Here is a 5,821-nt window from a genome sequence, read left to right as displayed (position 1 = left end):
AAAAATCTCTTTACTCTGACTATGTCCAATCAAAGGTCTGGAAAACTCAATTTCTAGAGCTCCACTGAAGTGTAAAGAAACAAAGATACTAGGTTGAACTACACGAAATTGACAATACTCAACCTTTTTTACTTACAAATGATAAAAACAGCAGATCGATAGGCTTCGACTTCATTTCCGCAAGCCTTCCATAAGACAGTTCCTTTATCACTGCAGAATGATGGGACAAGCCCAGCCTAGGCCACGTGTCAGCAGGCAGGCACAAGAATCACCTGGGGTAATTGTTTAATATGCAGATTTCTAGGTCACATCCACAAAGGCTGATTAGGTACTAATTTTGGGGGTAGGGGTAGTTCAAGAATTTGCCTTTTTTCAAAGCTATCCAGTCATCTGGATGCTGGGAATTTGTAAAACACTGCTCTCTGGGGAACTCCCCTGCAGCATTTCTGGAGTGGAAGAGCTTTCTGCTCCCAAGTCCTGAGAAGACAACACTCCAAGATTCAGCTCTCCTCAAAGCACAGCCTCAGCCTGCTGACGGCAGGCCAGTTTGAGGACCTCTGTCCTAAGGGGATGAGAGCCGGGAGAGAGCCAGTTTCAAGTCCCACCTCCACAACTCTCCAGCTGTGACTAGTCTTCTGGGTGCCCAGCCCTTTTGTTTTAATGACAACCCTCCTCCCTTCGCTGTCTTGGTTGTTTGGGGGTTTCATTTTGGGTAGTGTAGTTGAAATTAAGGATTATTACAAGGAGTCCTGGGCCACTTCTCAATAGCTGCGTTGGAGTAACGTGTCCAGCCACCATCCTGCTGCCCTCCAGGAGGGACCTACTGCGCGCCACTTGTTGTTCTAGAGACTATTTATAAGCATCGCCCATCTTCCACATGGCCCATCCAAACCAAAGCCTCAGCATTTCCACTGTTTTTTGTTTTGCAGCAGAATGGTTAACATTTACATGGAAATGGGTCGTTTGCTCTATCCTGTAATTTGGATTGTTTGGTTTTCCTTTTTGGACTTCTTTGATGCTGCTAAAGAAAAAAGTCCGCAGGAATCTGGCAGAAGGAAGAGAGTGGGCTGCAGCGGGAGGAGGCGGCAGCGATGTTTGCTTCTCCGTCTCCTTGGCCCCTCCACCACCACTTCCCCTAGCTGGACTCGGCTATCTCCTTCCGGTTTCTGCTTTTCTGCCTCCCACAGCTGGGCCAAAAATGTCAGCATTGAGGGCCACAGGTCCAGCTTTAACACTGACACAGCATGGGACCTTGAGCAAATCTTTTTCCCTCTAAGGCCTGCGTCCCTTCTGAAATATGAAGGCGTTTAGCCCGGTGATCTTTAAATTCAACTACTTTCCTAAATTCTCTGGGTTGTCATGCATCCCACTGTGAGGTGACAGGAAAATAAGCCCTGGGGGTGGTGGGAGGGGAAAAAATTAATAAAAATAAATCTTTAAAAACAAAAAAACAAGCCCTTTAAGACCTCTGACTTTAAGCAAGTTATTTAACAACTCTGATCGACCATCAAAAGGAGTCACAACCTTCTCTTTGCAAACTTTCTGGGAAAGTTTCTTTATACCCAAGGCAGGAAAATCACCGCCAACCTGTGTTCCCCCAGAAGCTCCTAAGTTCCAAAGATGATGTCGTTACTTCATAAGACTTTCTGAGGCCTTAAATTTTCTAGCCCATCCCTCCCACCCCCACTAGGCGAAACTTAACACAGAAACTTAACAACCATAGAACATCCTAGGTTTAATTTCTGGCTCTCCTCTCCCCTTTATTTCTTGTTGTTGAGTTCTTTGAGAAATTTAATTTGACTTCTAGGTAACGCCTCTAAAGAAGGACTTACAAATGTCCACAATGTTCACATAGACTGTAGCTTTCTTTACCGTAATGAATAATAGGAAATAAATGTCCATCAACTTAAAAAAAAAAAAAACTGTAGAAAATTCATTTAATAGAATACCATGCAGCAGTTCAAAAGAATAAGACAGATCTTTATGTACTAATATAGGTAGACTGGCATGCTATACTGTTGAATATAAAGAAGCTTGCTGGGAGCAGAGTGGCTCAAGTCACTGAGTGCCCACCTCCCACATGGAAGGTCCCAGGTTCAGTTCCCAGTCCCTCGAAAGAAAGAACAAACAAACAATGAGCAGATAATGAGCGAAAAACAAGGAGCAAAAACAAATGAGCAGGGAGCAGATGTGGCTCAAGCAGTTGCCCGTCCACCTCACACAAGGGTGGTTCCAGGTTTGGTTCCTGGTGCTTCCAAAAGAAAAAACAAACAAAAACAACAAGCAGACAACAAGCAAAAACAGTGAGCAGGCAACAAACAAACAAAAAAAGCAAGCAGAGAACAAGCAAAAGCAAACAAGCAAGGAGCAGATGTAGCTCAAGAAGTTGACCCACCTCCCACATGGGAGGTCCCAAGTTCGGTTCCCAGTGCCTCTTAAAGAAAACATTCAACAAGCAAAAGCAATGGGCAGACAATAAGCAAAAACAACAAGCAAACAATGAGCAAACAACAAGCAAACAATGAGCAAACAGAAGAGGGAGCTAGCGCAGAGGAGCTGCTGTGGCTCAGTGGTTGAGAGCCAGCCTCCTGCATACAAGGTCCCAGGTTCAATTCTCAGTCCCGACACCTCAAAAAAAAAAAAAGCATGCTACATTAAGATATGCACAGTATCATATCTTTTATGGGAAAAAGTCAACTATACATATCCTAAGAAGACAGACAAATAGAGAGAGAGGGAGAGAGAGAGAGATAGGTTTGGAAAGATATATAACTGATAATACTGTTTACCTCCAAGTAAAGGGTGATCAAGGGAACCATAGACTATGTGAAATGTTTTTTTTTTTAAGTACTTGGGGCTGGGGATTGAACCCAGTAACCCAGTACCTTGTTGTGGAAGCCAGAACTCAACCAATAGAGCACACTGGCTTCCCTGAGTTGTTTGTTTGTTTGTTTTACCTGTTGTTTGTTTTTGTTTTTTCTGGAGCCCACTGGGAACCAAACCCAGGACCTCCCATGTGGGAGGCAGGTGCTCAACTACTTGAACCACAGCCACTCAAGAAATGTTTTAATATTTATTTAGAGCATTTAATCATATATTACTTGAGAAATTTAAAATTAATTTTCATAAATACAGCCTCTGAGTATATGATAGCACAAAGAAATGGGAGGGAAGAAGTCAAAATATCCATATATGAAGTGGCAAAATATTATTTGGAGACGAGTGTTCTAAAAATGTGATAAATTAAATGTGAATATTAAAGACAATTATTTTGAACCCTAAGACAGTCACAAAAAATTCTAAAAAGAGATTTAAACAATAAGATACTAGGTAGCAGATGTAGCTCAGTGGTTGAGTGCCTGCTTCCCATGCATGAGGTCCCAGGTTCAATCCCCAGTGCCTCCTTGCAAAAAAAAAAAAGATACGAATGAAGATAAAATAGAATCATAAAAAATACATTAGTCCATATACAGGTAATTAAAAAGAAGAAAAAAGGAACAACTTTTTGGATGAAACAAATCAAAACCAACCAGCAAGATGGTAGATTTAAATAAAACCATATCAAAATGGCCAAGTAAGTGGTCTACACACCCCAATTAAAAGGCAGAGATTGTCAGGGCCAGCCCGCTGCCCATGGGCCTTCACCTGAGCTCCCACAAACCGCTCCCCCTGGCCTCACTGAGTGAGTGTGGGGTTGAATTGTGAACCCCAAAAAGACATGTTCTAGTCCTAGCCCTGGGACCTGTGAATAGGGCCTTCCTTGGAAATACGAGATGGAGGCACACCTGGCTTAGAGGGGGCCCTAATCCAGTGAGACTGGTGACCTTAGAAGAGGAAATTTGAACACCAAGACAGACTGACACAGGGGAGAGGACACTGAAGACTGAGGAGGCAGGAGTTAGAGCGACTTATCTACAAGCCAAGGAACGCTAGGAGAGACAGGCAAGATTCCCCACTCAGGGCTTTCGGAAGGAGCGTGGCCCTGCAGACACCCTGATTTTGGACCTGTGGCCTCTAGAACTGCAAGACAATAAATGTCTGTTTTCAGCCACCCCGTTTGTGGTACTCTGTTACAGCAATCCTAGGACACCAAGGCAGGGGGTTCTCCGTAACCTACCTGCCAACAACTCAGAACACAGTTCGCACACCCTGTAGATGCTGGTCCCGCAGGGAGAGTTTCAGATGCTGACCCCTGGGCAAACCCACGTGGCCCACGTGGCAACTGCAGCAGGCCCAGCCCTGAACTCTGGCGCTGCACAAAGGCACGGGTTCCTTTCTATTTCTAGCGGCAACCTGATTAGGCTCCACTGCATTGTTCCAGCGCCGTGGAAGAGGTGAGACTTGAGCGAAGAGGCCGTGCCCAGAGCCCGGCAGCCCGGGCAGGGTTCAGTCTCCGCAAACGGCAGCCAGGGTTGCTGATGACGGTGATGACGATGTAAGGACGCTCTTCGAATTCAAACAGAGAAGGCGGGCCTGGCTCCCCTGGGCCAGTTCCGTGCCCAGGCCTCTCAGCACCTTCGGAGGCGCCAACCAGGCTTGGGGGACCTGGCCCCACTGGCAGCCGAGGAAGCGAGAAAGGCCCTCAGGCCCCGGGAAAGCTCCACCAGAACCTGGGAGGTGGAAGCCCCTGGGTGCTGAGCTGTGACCACCCCACTCCCCGCCCCGCCCCACCCCCGGAAGAGGAACTCCACCCTCCCCGCCCTGGACAGAGGCCCCACCCTTGGCTGTAGCCCGGCCCCTGAAAGAGGCCCCGCCCCTTGGGTGTCGCTCCACCCCCGTGTTCTATTGGGCGGGGCTTCTCCCTGCAAGATTCCCCAAAGCTCCTTGGTTCTAGAGCCGTTGTTGACCGTTAACTAGATGCCACATACCAGGCCTTCAAGCAATGAGTGAGGTAAGTCCCTGTCCTCAGGGAAGATAGATAAGTAACACTGAAGTCCCCACCGAATGTAGCAAGAGTTGTGATGGGGGAAGTGAGGGCACTGATCCTTCCTTGGGCCAGGTGAAGGAGACCCCTCTTTCACGGAGCAGTAAGGAAAGAGGAACTACGGGTGGGGTACAAGGCGGTCTGAGGATTCCATGATGAAACGTTTCCATCTGAAGGTTTACAGTGCCTCTTGCTAGTGACAGTACAGCACATCTGCTGCCGGGGTGTAAAAGGTAAAGGAATGATGCAAGAGAAGAAGGCCTGATAGAGTTTTGAGCAGGAGGAGAGGGAGCTGACTAAAGCAGCCATGATTTAAGCTCTGCCAGGGCAGGGAGCTTTCTCTGTTTTCCTTACTGATGTGCTTTCCCAAGTGCTTGGCACGATGACTCACTGGAACTAGACCAGGCATAGTTGATTTCATTTTTTTCACAAGTGACCTTCTTGCCCTTAGCCCTTTTTCCTGGAACACAGCCACCGAAACCTCTCATCCTTTTTCCCTGAGTCGATTTAGTCTGGGGCTGGAGCTCAGGGGTCTTGTTCACTTGGTATCAGCTAAGCCCCCCGTTGGGGAAGGTGACGCTTTGGCTTGGTGAGTCCCCAGTCCTGCCTGCCCTCCTTGATGCACATGTGCTCGGGATCTCATAAGGTCCTTCATTCTTTGGAGCTACATTCTTTCTCTGGCTTCTCCTCAGGGCCTAAAGCTTAGGGACACAGGGCTTCTGCAGGCCCAGGCCTCTCAAGAGCTAGGGGTTCCTTGGCCTTGACTTTCTCCCTGGGCTATTTAACCTTTGAAGGAATTCCTAAATTCATTCTCCACCATCATAATCCTAAAGTAGAAACTCAGCTTAAAGAAGTTACTGCCCTTCTTTGGTGAGCCCCTTCCTTCTGGGACTTACC

The sequence above is a fragment of the Dasypus novemcinctus genome, chromosome 8 (genome assembly GCF_030445035.2).
Source record: "Dasypus novemcinctus isolate mDasNov1 chromosome 8, mDasNov1.1.hap2, whole genome shotgun sequence".
In the NCBI taxonomy this organism is placed as follows: domain Eukaryota; kingdom Metazoa; phylum Chordata; class Mammalia; order Cingulata; family Dasypodidae; genus Dasypus; species Dasypus novemcinctus.
This window is presented reverse-complemented; position numbering follows the sequence as displayed.